This window comes from Schistocerca americana, chromosome 3, assembly GCF_021461395.2.
Source record: "Schistocerca americana isolate TAMUIC-IGC-003095 chromosome 3, iqSchAmer2.1, whole genome shotgun sequence".
NCBI lineage: Eukaryota > Metazoa > Arthropoda > Insecta > Orthoptera > Acrididae > Schistocerca > Schistocerca americana.
Window position 1 is genome coordinate 762,535,241 of NC_060121.1, and position 25,619 is coordinate 762,560,859.

Consider the following 25,619-nt stretch of genomic DNA (forward strand, 5'->3'; position numbering starts at 1 on the left):
CCAGGTCTCTTCCACGCATACAGTCTTCTTTCATAATTCTTGAACCAAGTGTTAGCTAAGATCAAGTTATGCTCTGTGCAAAACCCTACAGGGCAGCTTCCTCTTTCATTCCTTGCCCCCAGTCTACATTCACCTTTTATTTTTCTTCTCTTCCTTTTTCTAATATCGAATTCCAGCCACCAATGATAATTAAATGTTCGTCTTCTTTAGTTATCTGAATAACTTCTTTTACCTCATCATACATTTGTTCAGTCTCGTCATCATCTGTGAAGCTAGTTGGCATGTAAACTTGTAATACTGTGGTAGGTATTGGCTTCATGTATATCTTGGCTACGATAATGCGTCCACTATGCTGTTCATAGTAGCTTAGTCGCATTGCTATTTTCTTATTCATTATTAAACAAACTCCTGCATTACCGCTATTTGAGTTTGTATTTACCACCCTGTATTCACGTGGCCACAAGTCCCGTTTCTGCTGCCACCGAATTTCAGTAATCCCCACTATATCTAAATTCAACCTATCCGTTTCCCTTTTTAAGTTTTATAGCCTACCTGTCCGATTAAGGAACCCAACAATCCATGCTCCGATCCATAGAATTCCAGTTTAGTTTCTCCTGATGACGTCATTCTCCTAACTAGACCCCACCCGGAGATACGAACGGATCACTACTTTACATCCGGAATATTTTACCCAGGAGGGCGCCATCATTAGTTAGCCGTACAGTGGAGCTGCATGTCCTAGCTAAAAATTACGGCGGTAGTTTCCCCTTGCTTTCAGCCGATTAGCTACGTCCGTTATATCCCATTTCACGTCTATCGCAATAACACTTGTGTCATCTACAAATAAATTTTTAGAGTCACCTATCATGTTTAGTTGGCGACCATCGAAATTTGTTCAGCTTATTTCCTAATCCTATAATTTTTCAACTTATGCTGATGTATTTTATGGGCCACATAATCAAAACATTTCACGAACTCAAAGAAAATACGAAAATGTCCTCAACCTATCGTTTAGTCCTGATGGTGCTTCAAACCCAAAAGAATAAACTGCATTTTCTGAAGCCAGACTGCGAAAGTGACAGAAAAATATGTGCACTTGAGATGTGCCACTACTCTCCGATACATTGCTTTCTCAAAAACGCTTGAAACACTGGCCGGTAATTGTCTGCATTATTTCCTTAACCCGATTTATAAAGGTGTGTCACTCGCGAGTATTCCAGTCTGTCATGAAATTTAGCATATCTGAAAGTCACGTTGCACCGGCGACTGTGTACAGAACTTTTGCAATTTCATCACAGACCTAAGAGTATTTACTCCTTAACTACGTAATAATTTTATGTAATTTTGAGTTTGTGACTAGCTGTCGTTGTGAGCTTTGGTTCTTCACGAAAACTATTGTACACAGTGTAATGTCCCCACAGAAAATACCCTCTACCACGCACCAATTAATCATTTTCAATCAAACCATTAACATGCATTCACTTTGGAAAAGTTATCTGATCTGATTTTCTCGTAATATATGCGGCGGCAGCTCGTCGACGCCAAAGTATTTTCTAGTGCGATTATTCTTTGAAGTAACAGAGACGCAAATATGCATTCTCCATGGTTGTTAGAGTGGTAACTAGGACAGCCTCTGGAGTACATGTTGAGGGATTGACGTGTTTCTGAGAGATACATATTCTGCTTTTCTTCTCGCTAAAGCGAGCCAATTAACATTTGTTCCGCTAGCGGTTTGTTTGAAGAGAAAGAGACTGTAAAAGGAAAATAATTAAGGCGTGTAATCACCGGAGATCTGGACATGGATTTAATACACGATTTCTACCATAATTAAGGTTTGTGACTTTTTTGTTCTGGAGTAAATGAACGAATGAGTTTTTTCTGAATCATTTGATGATCACGTTGGCCCTGTAATTAGTGGGGAAGTTCAGCTGTGTTGAAGAGAGCATGCAATCACTGAGTCTGTGTTAAATCCTCCAAAACGGCTTTGTACACATCTGGAATTCGCAATCTTTCGTAAAAGGAACAAATTGTCCACACGACTGACCCTCCCGACTGACTGCAATGTTTAACAGTAATAATAAATTTAAAGATCTCTTACAGTAAGCCAACCGCTGATTACCAAGAAGAAGGACTCCACCAAAGATTCTATTTAGCTGATTTCACGTAATGAAAAATAATATTAAAAACTGTACATAGATAAAGGAGAGAAAGAGAGAGAGCGAATGAAAATAGAGATAATACTATTAATCCTCCATTAGTCTAATTTTTCGCCTGTCTTATCACGAATCAGTCAAGAATGGGGAGGGCCTTACTTTACTGTATGGATTTATATGTGAAGGTGAAGGTATCTTAAAGGCAACAGATACACGCCTATACAGACAAGACAATACACAGAGTTAGAGGGTAGCTGCATTCATCATCTATTCCTAGATAAAGAGACGGCAACTTATTATCCGAACATTAAAATGTTAAAATGGCGACCGTGACAGGACACGTGTTTGGACGTTGCTAAAATAATTTTGTTCTCTGTTTCATGTCAACTACGACGAGCTAACCTAACTGACGCTTGGAAACGAGAGGAAAGACTCGCAGGTGTTATAATTGGATCTACAAATAAAGCCGAAAGACAGCACACTGGATGCAGAGAAAAGACCAGATCTATATTTTCATTATTAAAGCTTGCTAGTACAGTTGAAGTGTACGCTTCTCTGTTTAGTGTTATTTGATCTATATTTTATTATTAAAGCTTGCTAGTACAGTTGAAGTATACGCTTTTCTGTTTAGTGTTATTTGATATTTGAACATTGATTATTTGTGTTTATGTTAGATATAGGAAGTGTTTTGATTGACGTGTCCCAGTTGTATTTATCTGCATATGTACATTAAGAAAGTAGACACAGAAGTACTCTTGTGTGAAGGGAGTTACATATAGTGACAGTAGAAGGGAGATATATATATAGTGACAGTAGAACATTTATATGGTTTTAACTAAGGGAATGTTTAGGATGAGTCAAGCAGAGCAAAGCAGCACGCATCGGCCTTCAGCTGTTAGCACTGATAATAATGAAGCAGTAAGAAGTGTTGTAGGACCGACGGCTACAGATAGCGAAACAGAACGCCCTGTAGACACCGCTGGAGGTGCAACAGCAAGTATGCAGCAGGGATTAGATCCATTGGTAATTATGATGAGACAGATGCAGATAATAACCGAGACCATGAATACTTTGAAAACCGACATTAATGCGAAATTTGCCTCAGTTACTGAAGGGCAAAATGATTAGAATACGAAATTAGCCTCAGTTACTGAAGGGCAGGAAAATCTGAAAACCGATATTAAAGCACAATTAGTGACAGTCACTCAAACTCAAGAAGAGATGAAATTAGTCCAGACTGAGATTAAGCAGCAGTTACAAGACAGTTTTTCCGAATTAGAGCAGTGGATAGAGGCGAAGACCAAGGAACTCAATGATCAGGCCGAAGAGACGGAACGAAAATTAACTGCACAAATAGAATTGGTGAAAGCACAATGTGAGGAATCTACTCGCCGCGTACGTGTCGAAATGAAGGAGTATGTGGCTATTAAGATAGATACTGTACGGGAACAAGTAGAATTGGTTCCGGAATTAGTACAAAAGCAAGACACCATGTCATGTGCAAATTGCGCAACTTCCTGAATTGGCACGTACACAGACTAACCTAAAGGAAAGCGTTGAACATCTGACAGAGCGTCAAGACGGTATAGACCACCAAATTAACGTATTAACGGGTAAATTATCCGAAATCACATTAGAAAACAAAAGGCTAATATGTGAAAACGTTGAGCAAAATGTTAAGGCAGCATTCCAGAGTTTATCTGGCAAACAGGAAGAGAATTTGTTTGCAAAAGGACTTGAACAGGTGCGACAGCAGTTGGGTGCTGATTTGGAGCATTGGAAACAAACGGTAGAAGAGTCGATGCGCGCTTCACAACAAAGCTCAGAACAAATGAATACAGGGCAGCAGCAGAAGTTGGCAGCGACTATAGAGCCAGTTACTTCCCATTCGCACACAATACCGACTTGTGCAAGTAATTCAAACATTAAATTGCCACAAGCTGGTTGTTCGCGTGAATTCGTATCTAACGGAGATTACGAAAGCCTTTGCCGTGCCGAAGAAAAAATGATAAAGCATCGGCAATTCCAGATTTTTAACCCTGACAAAAGGGGGGTCCATCCGATTGTTTTTATTCGAAGTTTCAGAGGAGTGCTACCCAGAAATTGGTCGGAGTGGCAGAAGATCAGTTTTGTTACAGGATATATACAAGGTTCGGGGGCGATCTGGGCCTCGGAGATGACTTCTGTTTGCCTGACATATGACGATTTTGAGAAGGCGTTTTTAGCAAAGTTCTGCTCAAAAGGGGTACAGGAACGCCTAAGGCAGGAGGTGCTCTACCCAGAGCCTTTCTCCTTTTCGAAAGGAAGTCTTAGAAGGTATTTCGAAAAATATATAAATAAAACGAGGTACTGGGACAGACCTATGCCCTTGCCAGACATAATAAACATACTTAAGGCAAGACTACCAACTAGAATCCGGAATCAATTGATTTACGGCAACGACAAAGACTTGGAGTCGTTCCTCACGACGTTAGACCATATAGATATTATCGAAGAGATCAACCAGAAAGCCCGTGATAACAGATTCCAATATAGGGCGATAGAACCTCTGCCAAACGGTAGGCAAGGTGGAAGTATGGGTTATACCAATGGCGATCAATCGGCACTTAGAAGGAATGAACAGAGATCGTTAAGTAATGGAGGAACCCCTCAAAATCTCAATAGTAATCCCGGCAATGGTCTTGCGAGGAGCTATTCAAGGAACAACAGGAACAGGAAAAGATACAACCCCATGTGGGGGAACGAAAGAAATTTCAGACCCCAAGCCTGGAATAATAACAATAACAGAAAGTGGAATCAACCGGGAGGAATCAATTCAAATAGCCAACATCAGTGGGGACAGACATCTACGAATCAACCGGTAATTACCGAAGTGACGGATGATGTCGACCAACAGACAAATCAAAATCCAACAAACTTGTAAGGACCCACTCGTGCCCCGGAGGAGCGGTCAACAAATGGTTGAGGGGCAACAGGATATGTGTACCCATGCTAACGTATAATAATGGACGATTACTGGCGGATGAACTGACCGAGGACTTAGAACCACAAGATGAGGATAAGGAACAGGTGGCAGTAGCCGGAGTGCAATACATTATGGAGACCATACCTGTAGTGGCGGTTTTAGACACAGCTGCAACCACAAATGTTATTTCGGAGGCACTATTCAACAGGGTCAGAAATATAAGACAAGAACCAGTATTTCCAGTTCAAAATTGCAGAATAATAGGCGCCGTTGGGGCTCGATCGGCTAATGTTAAGGTGCAGTCACTACTTGGTGTGGAATTCGGAAATGTAGCAATATTAAGCACTTCCTTTGTTGTGAAAAATTTGATAGTAGATTGCATTATCGGAGTCGACAGCCTACGTCAATGCGGATGCAGAATAGATTTTAAAACGGGAAAAATTTGGTTGAATGTTAATAAACAAGAAATTGAGTTGGAGTTGTTGAAATAAAAAGCCTTACGAGAAAATATAATTGTCCGATCAGTGTGCAAGTAATCAGGACGGCCCAAAATTCTAAAGAGCACGTAATTAATGAGTTCCAAGTCAAAGATGATTTCGGTCAATTAGTGTTTGAAAAGTTAAATGAGTCCGACTGCATTATCGAAGATCAGAAGAAGCAGCTCAATGAATTATTATTAACGGACGAAAACGTTTTTGATGAAAGGCCAAGAGTTATTAAGGGATACATATGCCATCTCTACGTTAAGCCGCACGAAACGTATTGTAGAACTTTCTATCCTGTTCCCTGGGAGCCGGCCGCGGTGGCCGTGCGGTTCTGGCGCTGCAGTCCGGAACCGCGGGACTCCTACGGTCGCAGTTTCGAATCATGCCTCGGGCATGGGTGTATGTGATGTCCTTAGGTTAATTAGGTTTAAGTAGTTCTAAGTTCTAGGGGACTTATGACCTAAGATGTTGAGTCCCATAGTGCTCAGAGCCATTTGAACCTGTTCCCTGGAGGTTAAAGGCTCAAGTTCAAAAGGAAATAGATCGCATGTTGAAATGGGGTTTGATCGAACCCTCTACAAGCCCATACTGCTCCCCATTGTTACTCGTGCCAAAAGCAAATGGGACTGTTAGACTGGTACTCGTCGCCAGAGAAATAAATAAAATCATAATTCCAGTGAGAACACATCCGGAAAACATAGACGAACTTATACAACGCTTCCAGGATGTCCAATATTTGACGAGCATTGATTTGCGGAGTTCTTATTGGCAAGTCAAGCTGGATGAGTTATCAAGGAAGTATACGCCTTTCATTTATTCCGGAAGAAGTTACCAATTTACCGTAGTTCCTTTCGGACTCAACATTAGTGCTGGAATCTTTATAGCAGCTCTAGATCATGCACTAGGCCCAGAACTCAGAAGCAGGATAACAGTGTTTGTTGATGATTTGCTTATTGCATCGAAAACTTGGGAGGAGCCTATTACTTTACTGAACCGAGTGTTGGATGTGTTCAAAACCATGGGAATAACTGCTAACCTACAGAAATCCCATTTTACAGTAAACAGAATCAAGTTCCTGGGGCATATAATTGACGCAAAGGGAATTTTACCAACCAAGGAGAAGCTAATTACAATTAGTAAGTTTCCAACACCCAGGAATAGGAGGCAATTAAAAGGGTTTATAGGCCTTGCCTCATTTTTTAGAAGATTCATAACAAATCAGGCGATGAACGCAGCAGCTCTAAATAGTCTGTTGAAGAAGGATGTGCCCTGGCTCTGGACATTAGAGTGTCAAGAAGCATTCGAAGAGATAAAGAAGCAATTAGTAAATGCACCGCTTTTGTACCATCCGGACATGCAAGAAGAATTTTACTTGTCAACAGATTCTTCGAATGTGGGCATTGGAGCGAGCCTTTTCCAAGTACGCAAGATAAATGAACAACTCACCTTCTGTCCTATTGCGTTTGCTAGTCGTGTTTTGTCCAACTGTGAACGAACTTACACGACGACAGAATTAGAGGCTCTTGCGGTCATCTGCGGATTTCAAAAATTTCATTATTATCTATATGGTTTGCAACAATACCAATTTAAGATAGTGCATGGCGCAGGACAGCAAAACATTATTGCTGACGCTCTATCAAGGTCACCACAGGGTTTGACTAAAGAGATTGAAGTAAATCATAACTCAGAATTCCCTATATTGCTGCTGCAGGAAAATCCATATAAGATGTACTACGTCAATTTGTGTGCGCATATGGCACAGTTACAGAAAAGAGATGCTCAACGGGGAAGTGTCATTCAAAGGTTACAACAGCAACCTTCGGATCAGATGGCAAATTATTACAAGCTGGTAAATGGCGTGTTATTTTTCCGCTGTGGAAGGCCAAACAAAGTCCGTTGGTGTGTTTGTATACCTTAGGCGCAAATAGAGAAACTCGTATGGTTCACCCATTTGACCTAGGGACATTTCGGTGCGACAAAAACCAGATAAGTGTGTACTGTTATTTTCCCAGCATAAAGCGCGGAGTGCATGAGGTCTTGAAGAAATGCATAATCTGTCAAAAAGCAAAGCCGGATTCAAAAGGGAGTAAGCACCCATTATGCTCTATATTAGCCCGAGAACCAAAAGAATTAATTTCGTGCGATCTGTGTGGACCGTTACCTACTTCAAGAGGAGGTGTTAGATATGTGTTGGCATTTCTCGATGTGTGTACGAAATACGTAAAGCTATACCCGATAAAGGCGGCTACAGCCAAAGAAATTGTATTAAGATTGACAAGGGATTATCTTCCACATGTTGGTATACCTAAGGCGATAATAACAGACAATGCTAAGATATTCACGGGACTCCGACGGAAACAGGCTTTTGTCTCAAGTCGCTGTGAAAGACATACTAACATCATTTTACCACCCACAAGGCAATTTGGTTGAGAGAATTTTTAGAGAGTTCAATCGATTTATGAGGACCTATTGCCATAATAAGCAGACTGCGTGGGCAAATCATGTGGAAGAATTTGAGCAGATATACAACAACATGCCCCACTCCTCCACTGGATATACACCTCATGAATTGATGTTCGAGGCAAAAGAAGAACACTTCTGGACTGATCATATGCCCAAAACTCAGGAAACTGAGATGCCTTGGGAAGAAAAAATAAGACAAGCCATCATAAATATGACGCAAAAGGCTGATCAGAGAAAACAACAATATGACAAATTAATCAAGAGGGTACAGGCGTACCACGTCGGAGAGAAGGTACTAGTCAAAAGACATACCAAATCGTCCTTAATAAAGAAGAGTATAAAGAAATGGGAGTTATTACATACTGGCCCATACATCATTCTACAAATTCCGAACCCTGGGGCTTATCTGTTAGCATACCCGGGATCTAACATAATTAAAGGGTTATATTCCCATAACGACTTGAAAAAATTTAATGAAGATTAGAAGATAGGGAGAAATGATGTTGCGAGTGACAGAGATGAACGCTCGTAAAAACATAACAATAAACTGTGTGTGTTTAGTGTTAGAAAACTTTAAATTGAAATAATTAATCAGTGACACAGATTGTAGAAATTGTGACTAACCATAACTATCGAGTGCTGCAAAGAAGACAGTGGAGACAGGCTTCACCTGTGTTTGGGTAAACATAGAACTTTACCATTGCTAATGCCATCAAGAATTATAAATGATCTGAATGACCTTCAAGAAGGAAGAAATATTTCCCGAAAATGACGCTGCATTATCAAAAGAGGTTCCCAGTGATTGTTCATATATAATTTCAAGTGTGTAAACGTGTGAAGTGCTGCGTTTAGGCAGTGAATCATGAGTGACGGTTAACGTCGCAAAGATAATTTCCCGCGCACAACAATTGACGTCGGCGCGAGAGTTAGAATCGGTATAGACGACACAGATAAGCTTTGTAAGAGGGGAAACTGATTGATGCTGAACTTCAAAAAATAAGTATCATAATTAGACGTTAAGAGTTCTTGATTTATTGTTGAATGTCAAAAGAAAGTAATATTCATAGAATTAGTAGTTATTTAATGGGTCTTGTTCGCTTTGGAATTTTGTTTGAAAATCCATTTCCATATATGTACATGTATGAATGCCGGATGAATCAGAGAATAAATGAAAGAAGTGAATCCACATTCCTCACTACTAATAACTTTTACATTACAGCAATCAAGCGGAGAAATATATGTATTTAGGATAAAATTTTTATGAGTATAGATAAATGACATGACTTTTCAAGGAAATGATGGATTATGTCTTTGTACAAAATGAACCACACTTTCCATTATTCGATGATTTGAATCCAAAATCTACTGCAAGTTGCATGAATCCTTTAAATTACGAAGAATAAATCATTGACAGAAAATGTGACAGAATTTATGGCCTTATAAGCACAAGTGGTGATGCGAAGTCCAAACGAAAATTTAAACTAGAGTAAATATTATGATGTTTTCATCAACAGCATTAGTCAATGGATAAATGGAAACCTCAAGTCAATGGCTAAATTCCTTGCAGTACATCGTAAGAAAAAGGATGCATGAAGCCATAGGGATTTTGTTTTCAAAAAGGAGAATCTTGGACGGTGCAACCTAACCAGTTCATATACAGGAAGAGTTTCCCTGTCGGTCATTGCTAATTCTTTTGGAAGGAATGTTGCATGTGAAATCTGGTATCCCTGTCCCTTCTACTCTTCCCATTGTGGGCCGCGTAGAAGACCGACTACAAATGTGGACGTCGGGGACAAGCAAGATCCGGGGGAGTTTCAGCACCGCAAGATATTGTCCTGGGAACAAGATTGTAAAAATTTTTTTAGCTAGAGGCACCAATCACTCTTTTCCAAATCGTTACATAAATCGATCCCTGCCTTTAATTTAAAGATCAATTTCAAAATTATTTTTTCTCTTCTGTAGGCTCTCTTATTTTCTATGTACCGTAGGCTGGGGGTCTAGGCTTAAGAGGTTTTCCAAGGTTTCCCTGCTTAAGAAAGTTCCCGAATGGGTACACCCTGATAACAGTTTCATGAAAGATCATCTTCCTTGGTTCTGCACAGCAGACATAACACCTTGATGCACGTAAAAGCAATACAGCCGCGGTACCTGTCTCTTCATTTCTTCTGTTATTTCTTTTCAGTCGGAGGACTGACACTCATCACTTCCGGGTTACCCACACTAATAGATAGCTCGCGAAGTGTGTTCGGTAAATCAAAATTAGGCTCACAAACTTTGCTCGCTGCGAGGGACATTGTAATGTCCCCACAGAAAATACCCTCTACCACGCACCAATTAATCATTATCAATCTAACCATCCACATTCATTCACTTTGGAAAAGTTATCTGATCTGATTTTCTCGTGATATATGCGGCGACAGCTCGTCGACGTCAAAGTATTTTCTAGTGCGTTTATTCTTTGAAATAACAGAGATGCATATATGCATTTTCCATGGTTGTTAGAGTGGTAACTAGGACAGCCTCTGGAGTATATGTTGAGGGATTGACGTGTTTCTGAGATATACATATTCTGCTTTTTTTCTCGCTTAAGCGAGCCAATTAACATTTGTGCCGTTAGCGGTTTGTTTGACGAGAAAGAGACTGTAAAAGGAAAATAATTAAGGCGTGGAATCACCGGAGATCTGGACATGTAATGGAGATGGATTTAATACACGATTTCCACCATAATTAAGGTTTGTGACTTTTTTGTTCTGGAGTAAATGAACGAATGAGTTTTTTCTGAATCATTTGATGATCACGTTGGCCCTGTAATTAGTGGGGAAGTTCAGCTGTGTTGAAGAGAGCATGCAATCACTGAGTCTGTGTTAAATCCTCCAAAACGGCTTTGTACACATCTGGAATTCGCAATCTTTCGTAAAAGGAACAAATTGTTCACACGACTGATCCTCCCGACTGACTGCAATGTTTAACAGTAATAATAAATTTAAAGATCTCTTACAGTAAGCCAACCGCTGATTACCAAGAAGAAGGACTCCACCAAAGATTCTATTTAGCTGATTTCACGTAATGAAAAATAATATTAAAAACTGTACATAGATAAAGGAGAGAAAGAGAGAGAGCGAATGAAAATAGAGATAATACTATTAATCCTCCATTAGTCTAATTTTTCGCCTGTCTTATCACGGATCAGCCAAGAACGGGGAGGGCCTTACTTTACTGTATAGATTTATGTGTGAAGGTGAAGGGATCTTAAAGGCAACAGATAGACGTCTATACGGACAAGGCAATACACAGAGAAAGAGGGTAGCTGCGTTCATCATCTATTCTTAGATAAAGAGACGGCACTTATGTAAAATACTTTTTTCTACTATGGTGGGCTCGAAAGACCAAATTACTCCTATTGTGGTATAACTCTCCAGCCGTTCACGCCAGCTTATGCTTGATAATGGTCATTTGACTGAAACTAGTAGCGAGGAGATTGTGTAAATAAAAAGGACAGCTGAATGTTCACCATTAATTTTAACAGTTACTTAATTACTGATACAGTTTCGTATTTGGTTTCTTCCTGTACCGACTTGCCACTTAATTTTCTCGGAACACTAGCTTCTAGAGTTTTGCAAAAGTTTCCTGTATCAATAAAATTTTGATTTAACTTGCCGACTATTGACAAGAAGTGATTATAAAGGATTCTGCACACCTGTGGTATCAGTAGTTCGCAAGTCGCCTCTTATTTTGTGACTCTTGTAGACATTTTGCGGAAATTTGCCTGCAGACGCTGTTACTCAGATGATAACAGAAGGGAGAACAAAGCAAAGGAAGAACAAAAAGAAGCAAAACACGTAGCTCTGCTGTCGCATGTGGGGCCGCCGACAGTCAAGATTGTGAGAATAACGGTCAAGCACCAAATGAAGACCGTCTTCCACATAACGCAGGGAATTAAGGACGTTCCTGGCTGGTTCAAAGCCCTACTAGGACTGCAGATGCGTTTACAGTTATTGCAGTTTTGAGTGCGACTGTGAGGCCCAGTACATCATACGGATGCAGTGATATATCTCCCAGCGTCATACGGAACACATCAGAAACGTACCTCTAGGGCAGTATTGATTAAATAAATTATCAATAATTACTTTTTCTCAATTAGCAGCATTAATACGGTAGAGGTTACAGGTTTCTCACATACTCCACCCATTTAACACATATGTTGTGCTTTGTCCCGTACATCGCTGATGATAAAAGTGAGGGCATATACGCAACAAATGCTATATATCCCAAGAACATATCTTCTCCACGTTGTAGGCAGTACCTGCAATATACAATATTGCAGTGCCTGCGCTATTCCGATTACGGTGCAAAGCCAATGTGACGACCACAGTGGCGAAACACATCAAATGAAGTCTCTATTGCGAATGAGGACAACCATCAGCTGTAGAATGGAATGACGACAATGAAAATTTGTGGCAGACTGGGACGCAACCCCGATTATCGCGAGCGGTCGTGCTTCCATTTTGGCTACCCGTGCACGACTCACGGCTACACCCAAACTTAACTATGTCGTCAACCATGTGTCTACGACTTCAACTCGTACATTCATTATGTATACTCCCATACATGTCAACTTTCTACATGAAAGTCGCTTGCCCGGTATCGGCAGATAAATAAGATATTGCAGTGCCTGTGTTATTCTGAATACGATGCAAAGTTCCCTTGGACTTGCATACAAAGGCAAATTCAGGTCGTAGACACATCATTGACGACATGTGGAAGTCTGGCCGCGAGACGAGCACGGGCGGCCAACATGGTAAGGCGACCGTTCGCGATAAGCGGGAAAATCACGTTCGAGTCTCGGTCAGGCATAAATTTTCTATGTCTTCATTCCATTCTATAGCTACTGGTAGACATTAATCGCAATTGCGAATTCATTTGACGTGCACCTGCAGCAGTCCAGAAACTACTTCCTTACTCCCTTGAAAACGGATGAATGAGTTAATTGACACCACGACACCGCAATAAGTACAAAAGGACTACTGTAGTGCAGTACACAGTTTTATTATTATTATTATTATTGGAGTGTTCCAGTCAACATTCTCAAAAGCTTTCTCTAAGTCTACAAATGCTAGAAACGTAGGTTTGCCTTTTCTTAATCTAGCTTCTAAGATGAGTCGTAGGGTCGGTATTGCCTCACGTGTTCCAATATTTCTTCGGAATCCAAGCTGATCTTCCCCGAGGTGGGCTTCTACCAGTTTTTCCATTCGTCTGTAAAGAATTCGCGTTAGTATTTTGCAGCCGTGACGTATTAAACTGATAGTTTGGTAATTTTCACATCTGTCAACGCCTGCTTTATTTGGGATTGGAATTATTATATTCTTCTTGAAGTTTGAGGGTATTTCGCCTGTCTCAACAACTTGCTCACCAGATGGTAGAGTTTTGTCGGGACTGGCTCTCCCAAGGCTGTCAGTAGGTCTAATAGAATGTTATATACTCCCGGGGCCTTGTTTCGACTCAGGTCTTTCAGTGCTCTGTCAAACTCTTCACGCAGTATCGTATCTCACATTTCATCTTCATCTACATCCTCTTCTATTTCCATAATATTGTCCTCAAGTACATCGCCCTTGTATAGACCCTCTGTATACTCCTACCTTTCCGCTTTCCCTTCTCGCTTAGAACTGGGTTTCCATCTAAGCTCTTGATACTGATACAAGTGGTTCTCTTTTCTCCAAAGGTCTCTTTAATTTTCCTGTATTCAGTATCTATCTAGTGAGATAAGCCTCTACATCCTTACATTTGTCCTCTAGCCATGCCTGCTTAACCATTTTGCCCTCCCTGTCGATCTCATTTTTGAGACGTTTGTATTTCTTTTTACCTGCTTCATTTACTGCATTTTTATATATTCTCCTTTCATCAATAAAATTCAGTATTTCTTCTGTCACCCAAGGATTTCTACTTGCCCACGTCTTTTTACCTACTTCATTCTCTGCTGCCTTCACTACTTCATCCCTCAAAGCTACCCATAATTTTCAACTGTATTTCTTTCCCCCATACTTCTCAATTGTTCCCTTATTCTCCCCCTGAAACTTTGTACAACCTCTGGTTTAGTCAGTTTATCCAGGTCCCATCTCCTTAAATTCCCACCTTTTTGCAGTTTCTTCAGTTTTAATCTACACTTCATAAGGAATAGATTGTGGTCAGCGAAAGCCTATTTAGATTTTGTACAGAAACGAGATGCTAGTATAAGAGTCGAGGGACATGAAAGGGAAGCAGTGGATGGGGGGGGGGGGGGGGGGGGGGGAGTGAGACAGGGTTGTAGACTCTTTCCGATGTTATTCAATCTGTATATTGAGCAAGAAATAAAGGAAACAAAATAATAGTTTGGAGTAGGTATTAAAATCCACGGAAGAAAGACACAAAGAAAAACTTTAAGGTTCGCCGATGACATTGTAATTCTGTCAGCAAAGGACTTGGAAGAGCAGTTGAACGGAATGGACAGTGTCTTGAAAGGAGGATTTAAGATGAACATCGACAAAAGCAAAACGAGGACAATGGAATATTGTCGAATAAAATCTGGTGATCATGAGGGAATTAGATTAGGAAATGAGACACTTAAAGTAGTAAAGGTGTTTTGCTATTTGGGGAGCAAAATACCTGATGATGGTCGAAGTAGAGAGGATATAAAATGTAGACTGGCAATGGCAAGGAAATCGTTTCTGAAGAAGAGAAATTTGTTAACATCGTGTATAGATTTAAGTGTTAGGAAGTCGTTTCTGAAAGTATTTGTGTGGAGTGTAGCCATGTATGGAAGTGAAACATGGACGATAAATAGTTTAGACAAGAAGAGAATAGAAGCGTTCGAAATGTGGTGCTATAGAAGAATGTTGAAGATTAGGTGGGTAGATCACATAACTAAGGAAGAGGTATTGAATAGAATTGGGAGAAGAGGAGTTTGTGGCACAACTTGACTAGAAGAAGGGATCGGTTGTTAGGAAATGTTCTGAGACATCAAGGGATCACAAATTTAGCATTGGAGGGCAGCGTGAGTGGTAAAAATCGTAGAGGGAGACCAAGAGATGAATACACTAAGCATATTCAGAAGGATGTAGGCTACAGTAGGTACTGGGAGATGAAGCAGCTTGCACAGGATAGAATAGCATGGAGAGCTGCATCAAACCAGTCTCAGGACTGAAGACCACAACAACAACATTGGAGTGTTTAGACAGAAAGTATTGACAGCCTTAAGTCGTCCAATTTCTGGCGGTTCACAAGTAGGAGTGTATCATTGAAGTGATGTACGAACCGTAAGTATAGTTCACACATCGGAACTTCTTTGATTTTAAATGAGGTTGTTCGTAGAGTGGAGGTCAAGCAACGGCCGCAATGGAGGGGAAGCATATTTTATAAGAAGTCTGTAAGATCACTGTGATTAGTTAGCTTTTCTATTTAGAAGGAGTTGTGGGCAGCAATTGCGCTGCATCACAAACTCCTTCGTTATTCATTTAAGACACACACACACACACACGCACACACACACACACACGCACACACAAATAGTTCAAATGGTTCTGAGCACTATGGGGCTTAACTTCTGAGGTCATCAGTCCCATAGAACTTGGAACTACTTAAACCTAACTAACCTAAGGACATCACACACATCCATGCCCGAGACAGGATTCGAACCAGCGACTGTAGCGGTCGCGCGGTTCCAGACTGTAGCGCCACTCCGGCCGGCCACACACACACACACAAACAAACTAACTAACTATCATTCACCTTTTATTATATTAAAAATAAAGGTGTTTGAAGAGAAGTCTTTCGTTGTACTGTTCAGTTAGGTGCTAAATTTGATGATAATGTTGCGGAGGGGTGGGAACAGATGGTACGACTGTGATCAAGAGGAGAAGCGGGAGAGTAAATCCCCGACGTAGTCTCATCGAAGTGGCAAAATCGCCGACAGTCCAGCAGCTTATTTACTGAAGAAAATGGAGTAAACAAGCGCTCAAGAGATGAAGAAAAAATTGGAAATTTGTGGTAAGGTAGTACGGTACCAAACTGCTGAGGTCATCGGTCCCCAAGCTTATACACTAGTTAATCTAACTTAACCTAACTTACGCTAAAGACAACACACACACCCATGCCCTTCGACGAGGGGAGCCGCGTGGACCGTGACAATGCACCTCGAACCGCACGGCTACCCCGCGCGGCTAAGAGATGAAGAGAGCACACTACGTGGTAGTGCTAAAGAACAGCGTGAAAATAAACAGAAAACTGATAATGGAATCAGAGAAAAAGAGGAATTGGGAATGCTGGGTAAGTCCCAGTCCTCCTCGCTTGTCGGCGGTGCAGCACACCCTCCGCGCCATGTGCTGTTTTGGTTGCACAGGCAGTCGGTCTTTAATCTGTGGACCCGAAGGGCCGTCCTGATGAACGAGCCGCTTTGGCACTCGCCGCGCCGGCTTTAAAACATCAAACAATTACAAGCGCAGCTGTCGGGAGAGGGAGTTATGAAGAGCGTTGGCAGCCGCTGGACACGACACAAAAGCGCAGCGCAGGCCGCCACGGCCGGCCGCGCCGCGCCGCCTCTCTGTGCCGCCCCTCTGCAAGGCCCCTCCGCGCCGAAACACCGGCCCGCCGGCCGAGCGTAATAATAATCACATTTATAAAAGGCCCGGCCGGCCGGCCAGCCTGCCAGCCGGCCGCCCACCCCTGACCTTTGTCCTACTCTACCTGTCGTGCTCACACACCCTTTGTAGCCGCTGCAAGCCTCGACCTCGCTCCACAGTTTCATTGAGCCTTCGCACGGCTCACACGTTCACGATATTAGAACACGTATAGAGCCATACCTCTACTCAGCACTTCTGTACTACCGTACCGTAGCACGCGTGTTGCTGAAGGTCTACATTAACTTTCGGTTCTTTTGTTTCGTAGCGCCTGTCATTACTAAGCTATGCTGACAATTTACACCTATATGACAGCTCCGCAATTCACACTTAAGTGCCTGGCATATGGTTCGTCGATCCATCTTCAAGACATTTCTCTACAGTTCTACTCTCGAAAAGCTCGGGAAGAACGAACACTTAAATCCTTCAATGAGCACTCAATTCACTAATTATGGTAATCGTTTCTTCCTCGGTAGATGGGTACCAACAAAATAATTTCGCATTCTGAGGAGAAAATTGGTGATTATCATTTATGACAAGATTCTTCCCCAACCAGAAACGCCTTTATTGTAACCATTGTTATTCCAGTGCGTGTATCATATCCGCGACACTCTCCACACTTTTTCGGAATAATACAAAACGAGCTGCAATTCTCTGTAAATATTAGTCAATTCCACCTAATGTGGATCTCACGCTCTGCAGCATTAGTCCACAAGAGGAAAGGCAAGCTTAGTCTAGGCCGTCTCTTTAGTGGATCTGTTACATTTTCTAAGTGTTTTGCCAATGAATCGCAGTCTTCGGTTAACCTTACACGCAATCCCTATTTTATCATTCCAATTTAAGTTATTCGTAGTTGTAATCCCTCAGTAATTACCTAATCCACTTCAAATTTGTTAATATCATTAGCTTTTCCTGCAGCTCGAGTCGTGTATATACTTGACTCACATAATGCCCCTCATACTCCCTCCGTCTATTTTTACATATCCTCTCACCTCCATCTCTTTATCTCATCCTTCCCCTTCTCTTTGTCCATCACCTCAACCACCTCTCTTTGATCATACCTTCTTCCCCCTCCCTCTGTCCATACCCTCCTGCCCCTCTCCATCCAATTGCTTGCCCTTCTTCCTTTTACATCTGCCCACTACCCACCTACTAATAGCACTCGTCACTTGCATACCTCTCACGTAAACCACTCTCTGTTCATCCCTCAGCACTTCACTCTCTCCACTCCTCTGCTCACCTCTTTCTGTCCCTCTTCCCTTCCTGCGTCTCCCTGCCATCCCCTCCTCTTCCACCTTTCACCTCCACCCCCTTTCTCTTACTAGTACCATACCTCATCATAACTGTGTCCACAATAATAATGAATCAGAATATATCTGCCTCAATGTTTCCATTCAACGACATCACTATCTAGCTCTGGATAATGCAGTACACCCAACCACCCGGCTTCTTCTCACGACATAAGTTATCTTCACTTATTATTACTGAACTTCAACTCCATCATGGCAATGTTCTGTCTCGTCATTTTATATGTCTTCAATTGCTTCTTTTTAAGTATTTACTAGTGAAATACATAGATTCAAACGGTGGCATATCATACAGCGGTATTTATAGCAATTGTAGCTGCGAACTGTTTATTATGTTACTAGAATATGCTTCCACTTTTGCAGTCAGCTCTTTATGTCCAAAATAACTCAGTTGACTCTTCTTTATTTTGTTGTTTGAATCATTGTGCCTAACTGTACACTGCATCTGAAATAATTCAGCATTTTTTTCTTTCTTCCCTACCAAAACCTGTTCATTCTTTTAATATTGATCAGTGTATCCTCAATTTTGTCGTTTAGGCTTCAAAGAAAATTTGCGTTCGTGGATTAAGGGACTAGTGTCCACAAAGTTGTTGTAGGAAGACTAAATACCGTAACATCCAAATCCACCAAAAATAAACTTAAAATATATCCTCTTTAAAAAAAGATAAAAATTCGCTTGATTCCTTCTTAAGAGAAAATCTCCGAATCTTCTAATCTATGTTTCCTAAATTGCTTCACCAAAAAAGACGAAGTAAATATCCCAGAATTCTAATGGAAAGGAACTGCCAACCTGAGTAACTTTGCAGTAGATATTCTCGGTGTAGCAAAGCCACTTAAATTATTTACTAAACCCACGATCTCCGATTCAGATTATATTCCAGTCATCTTCCTTTCAGAATATGCTTATACGATAGCTCCACACAAGCCAAAGCACTATCCAAGAAATGAAACAGCAGTAATCCGCTGAATTGCAGACCCACACCAGTAAAGTAGATTTGCAGAAGGATTTTGGTACGTATACTGTGTTCGAACATTTTGAATTACCTCGAAGGAAGCGATTAACTGACGAATACCCAATACGGATTCAGAAAATATCGTTCTTTTGAAACGCAAGTAGCTTTTTAATCTAGGGAATTAATGAGTGCTATCGACAGGGGACGCCAGATTAATTCCATATTTTTCGACTTCCAGAAAGCTTTTGACACCGTTCCTCACAAGCGACTTCCAATCAAATTGCGCTCCTGTAGACTGTTGTCTCAGTTGTGCGACACGATTCATGATTTCCTCTCAATAAGGTCACTGTTGGTAGTAATTGACGGAAATCATTGAGTAAAACATAAACAATACCTGACGGTGCCCAAGGACGTGTTATAGGGCGTCTGCTGTTCCTAAAACACAATAACGGTTTAGGAGCCAATCTAAGTAACCCTCTTAGACTGTTTTCCGATGTGCTGTTATTTGCGGTCTTGTAAAGTCATCACATGATCAAAACAATTTGGAAAATTATTTGGACAAGATATCTGTATCGTGTGAAAAGTGGCAATTGGCCGTAAATCATGAAAACTGTAAAGTCATCCATATGAGTTCTAAAAGGAATGGGCTAAATTTCGGTTGCATGATAACTCATAGATATATGGTGGTTGGGAATTAAATCAAATAATTACGGATACAGTTACAAGTAACTTATCATGTACATACCGTTGTGAATAAAGAGTGCCAGAGACTGCGATTTATTGCCAGGACGCTTTGATGATGTAACAAGTCTTATAAAGAGACTGCCTACACCACGTTTATCCGTTCTCTTCTGGAGCATTGTTGTGGGGTGTGGAAACCGCATGTGGTAGGATGACAATGGATTCCAGAAAAGTTCAGAGAAGGGCAGCTCGTTTTTTAATATCGGGGAATAGGGAAGAGAGTGTTCTGGACATGATACACGGGTTGGGGTGGCAATCATTAAAACAAGGGCGTCTTTTGTTGCAGCAGAACACTTTCTCAAAACTTCCGTCACGAAATTTCTCCTCCCAAAGCGAAAGTAATCTGACCGGAAAAAATCGCAACACCAAACAATGAAATTTCGGGAAAAGATTTGTCTAGATAACATATTTAACTGATTTCCGATCACAGGTTAATGTCACCGCGAGATACACTGAAGAGCTAAAGAAACTCGTACAGCTGCCTAATATTGTGTAGGGATCCCCGGGAGCACGCAGAAGTGTCGCAACACGACGTGGCATGGCCTCCACTAATGTCTCAAGTAGTGCTGGAGGGTACTGACACCATGAATCCTGCAAGGCTGTCCATAAATTCGTAACAGTACGAGGGGTGCAGCCCGTTGCAAGGCAGCCCCGATATGCTCAATAATCTTCATGTCTGAGGAGGTCGGTGGCCAGCGGATGCGATTAAACTCAGGAGAGTGGTCCTGGAGCCAATCTGTAGCAGTTCTGAACGTATGGGGTGTCACATTGTCCTGCTGGGAATGCCAAAGTACGTCGGAATGCACAATGGACATGAATGGATGCAGATGATTAGAAAGATTGCTTACGTACGTGACACCTGTCAGAGTCGTATCTAGACGTGTCACGTGTCCCATATCTCTCCAAGAGCACGCTCCCCACACTATTACAGAGTATACACCAGCTTGAACAGTCCCCTACTGACACGCAGGGTCCACTGATTCATGAGGTTGTCTCCATACCAGTACATGTCCATCCGCTCGATACAATCTGAAACGATACTCGTCCTATCAGACAACATTTTTCCAGTCATCAACTTCCAGTGCCGGTGTTGACTGGCCAGGTGAGGCTTAATGCTTTGTGTCGTGCAGTCATCAACGGTACACGAGTGGACCTTCGGCTCAGAAAGCCAATATCGATGATGTTTCGTTGAATGGTTCGGACGCTGACACTTATTGATGACCCAGCACTGAAATCTGCAGCAGTTTGCGGACGGGTTGAACTTCTGTCACGTTGAACGATTCTCTACAGTCGTCGTTGATCCCTTTCTTGCAGGATCCTTCCCCAGTCATGGTGATGCTTCTCCAGCCGTAATGATGGCGGAGATTTGATGTTTGCCGGATGCCTGATATTCACGGTACACTCGTGAAATGGTAGTACGGGAAAATCCCGACTTCATCGCTACCGCGGAGATGTTGTGTCCCATCGCTAGTACGCCGACTATAACACCAAGTTGAGACTCACTTAAATCTTGATAACCCGCCATTGCAGCATCAGTAACCGATATAACAACTGCGGCAGACATTTCTTGTCTTATAGAGGTGTTGCCGACCGCGGTGCCGTACTGTGCCCGTTTACATATCTCTGTATTTGAATATGCATGCGAATATCAGTTTATTTGGCTCTTCAGTGTAAGTCATTATAAATGTGACAAACTGGTTCATTAATAATGTACGTAACCACAAGAATGTAAAACGCTAATATGGTAAACATGTTTGCATTTTGTTGTAGGATGCCGGATGTCAGGTTGTGGGATGGTGATCCCTGCCTGCTGCACGTGGTAAGCCAGCACAGTCACCGTTAATGCTGTTTGTGGATGACGCTGGAGAAGACGTCCAGTAATGCGCGATATGTTTTCCATTGAAGACAGATCTCGTTATCGAGCAGGCCAAGGCAGTACTTGTAGCATATGTTGGGTTACAACAGTAGGATGTGGGCGAGAGTTATTCTGTTGGAGAACACCCCATGGGATGGAGTTCATTAATGGCGGCACAACATATCGAATCACCAGACTGACAGACAAATTTGCAGATAAGGGGGGTGGGGGGGATTACCACGACAGTACTCCTGCTGTCATACGACGTCGCACCCCAAACCATAACTCCGGGTGTAGGTCCACTGTCTAGGCCTTAGACAGGTAGGTTGCAGGCCCTCAAATGGTCCAAATAGCTCTGAGCACTGTTGTTGTGGTCTTCAGTCCTGAGACCGGTTTGATGCAGCTCTCCATGCTACTCTATCCTGTGCAAGCTGCTTCATCACCTACTGCAGCGTACATCCTTCTGAATATGCTTAGTGTATTCATCTCTTGGTCTCCCTCTACGATTTTTACCCTCCACGCTGCCCTCCAATACTAAATTTGTGATCACTTGATGCCTCAGAACATGTCCTACCAGTCGGTCCCTTCGTCTTGTCAAGTTGTGCCACAAACACCTCTTCTCCCCAATTCTATTCAATACCACCTCCTTAGTAATGTGATCTACCCATCTAATCTTCAACATTCTTCTATAGCACCACATTTCGAAAGCTTCTATTCTCTTCTTGTCCAAACTATTTATCGTCCATGTTTCACTTCCATACATGGCTACACTCCATACAAATACTTGGAGAAACGACTTCCTAACACTTAAATCTATACTCGATGTTAACAAAGTTCTCTTCTTCAGAAACGCTTTCCTTGCCATTGCCAGTCTACATTTTATATCCTCTCTACTTCGACCATCATCAGTTATTTTGCTCCCCAAATAGCAAAACTCCCGACTTAATTCGACTACATTCCATTATCCTCGTTTTGCTTTTGTTGATGTTCATCTTGTACCCTCCTTTCAAGACACTGTCCATTCTGTTCAACTGCTCTTCCAAGTCCTTTGCTGTCTCTGACAGCATTACAATGTCATCGGCAAACCTCAAAGTTTTTATTTCTTCTCCATGGACTTTAATATCTACTCCGAATTTTTCTTTTGTTTCCTCTACTGCTTGCTCAATATACAGATTGAATAACATCGGGGAGAGGCTACAACCCTGTCTCACTCCCTTCCCAACCGCTGCTTCCCTACCATGCCCCTCGGCTCTTATAACTGCCATCTGGTTTCTGTACAAATTGTAAATAGCCTTTCGCTCCCTGTATTTTACCCCTGCCACCTTTAGAATTTGAAAGAGAATATTCCAGCCAACATTGTCAAAAGCTTTCTCTAAGTCTACAAATGCTAGAAATGTAGGTTTGCCCTTCCTTAATTTATTTTCTAAGATAAGTCGTAGGGTCAGTATTGCCTCACGTGTTCCAAAATTTCTGCGGATTCCAAACTGATCTTCGCCGAGGTCGGCTTCTACCAGTTTTTCCATTCGTCAGTAAAGAATTCGCGTTAGTATTTTGCAGGTGTGACTTGTTAAACTGTTGTTATGTAATTTTCACATCTGTGAACACCTGCTTTCTTTAGGATTGGAATTATTATATTCTTCTTGAAGTCTGAGGGTATTTCGCCTGTCTCATACATCTTGCTCACCAGATGGAAGAGTTTTGTTAGGACTGGCTCTCCCAAAGCCGTCAGTAGTTCCAATGGAATGTTGTCTACTCCTGTGGCCTTGTATCAACTCAGGTCTTTCAGTGCTCTGTCAAACTCATCACGCAGTATCGTGTCTCCCACTTCATCTACATCCTCTTCCATTTCCATAATATTGTCCTCAAGTACGTCGCCTTTGTAGAGACCCTCTATATACTACTTCCACCTTTCTGCCTTCCCTTCTTTGCCTAGAACTGGGTTTCCATCTGAGCTCTTGATATTAATACAAGTGGCTCTCTTTTCTCCAGAGGTCTCTTTAATTTTCCTGTAGATAGTATCTATCTTACCCCTAATGAGAAAGCCTCTACATTCTTACATTTGTCCTCTAGCCATCCCTGCTTAGCCATTTTGCGCTTCCTGTCGATCTCATTTTTGAGACGTTTGTATTCCCTTTTGCCTGCTTCATTTACTGCGTTTTTATATTTTCTCCTTTCATCAATTAAAGTCAATATTTCTTCTGTTACCCAAGGATTTCTATTAGCCCTCGTCTTTTTACCTACTTGATCCTCTGCTGCCTTCACTACTTCATCCCTCAGAGCTACCCACTCTTCTTCTACTGTATTTCTTTCCCTCATTCCTGTCATTTGTTCTCTTATACTCTCCCTGAATCTCTGAACAACCTCTGGTTTAGTAAGTTTATCCAGGTCTCATCTCATTAAATTCCCACCTTTTTGCAGTTTCTTCAGTTTTAATCTACAGTTCATAACCAACAGATTGTGGTCAGAGTCCTCATCTGCCCCTGGAATTGACTTAAAATTGAAAACCTGGTTCCTAAATCTCTGTCTTACCATCTCATACCTTCTAGTATCTCCAGGATTCTTCCGTGTATACAACCTTCTTTTATGATTCTTGAACCAAGTGTTAGCTATGATTAAGTTATGCGCTGTGCAAAATTCTAGCAGGCAGCTTCCTCTTTCACTTCTCTCCCCCAATCCATATTCACCCACTATGTTTCCTTCTCTCCCTTTTCCTACTCTCGAATTCCAGTCACCCATTACTATTAAATTTTCGTCTCCCTTCACTACCTGAATAATTTCTTTTATCTGTTGAAATGGCTCTGAGCACTATGGGAATTAACAGCTGAGGTAATCAGTCCCATAGAGCTTAGAACTACTTAAACCTAACTAACCTAAGGACATCACACGCATCCATGCCCGAGGTAGGATTAGAACCTGCGACGGTAGTGGTCACGCGGTTCCAGACTAAAGCGCCTAGAACCGCTAGGCCACAGCGGCCGGCGCATGCGCTCAACTGGCATTCTTCAAACTAACACGCGCTCATCGCTGGCATCGAGGCAGAACGAGCTTTCATCACCACGCTGCCGTACAATAAGCTCTCGCTCGACACCACTTACGCCGTAAATGACGCGGGCTTGATCGGTGGAACGCACGCTGCCGGACCTCTGGCTCGGTGTTGTCCTTGAAGTAGCCGGTTTGTAACAGTTCCTTATGTCACTGTGGTGCAAACGGTAGCCCAGTTTGCTATTGAAAATTCAGTACTATTCGACAGAGTCGTATGCCGAACTCGATGGCCATCTCCCACGGTAGTGAGTTCCACGTGGCCGTCCGGAGCCCGGTCTTGTTTTGACTGCACATTCTCCTGAACACTGCTGCTAGACATCATGTACAGCGGCTACATTCCTGCGAAGTCTTTCCGCAGTACTAGTAAAGTCTTATGGGACCAAACTGCTGAGGTCATCGGTCCCTAAGCTTACACACTACTTAATCTAACTTAAACTAACTGACGCTAAGGACGACACACACACCCATGCCCGAGAGAGAACTCGAACCTCCGACGGGAGGGGGGGGGGGGGGGGGGGGGGGGGAACCACGCGGACCGTGTCAAGGCGCCTCAGATCGCGCGGCTACCCCGCGAGGCTCATCAGTACTACACAAGGGACATCTAGCTTCTACAAAGCCTATCACACAGCTTTGTTTAATGTCAGTGATGTGTTGATAATGGTGTCTTTGTCACCTCAAAGGCACTATTCAGTAACCACAACTCACCATGTACATTCTCAAAGGTAACAAACGCTTACGTACATTTAAAGAAACGTGATTTGTGTTCTCATAGTGGTTCTACTAGCGCCACTGTTTTGCGTCTGGAGCGAAATTTGAACATTGTCTTTAAGGTCTAGAAAAACGCCTACCAAGTTCCGTTTCTATCGCACAGTTCCTTCTACGTGCTGAGTCTTTTTTTTCTGCCTTTGTGTATTGTCTGTGCCCACCTACATAAGGAAAAATTACCGTTGTAATAAAAGAAGAAATATTTATGTGTTCATTCTTCTCGCGGGCTCTTCGAGGGTGGC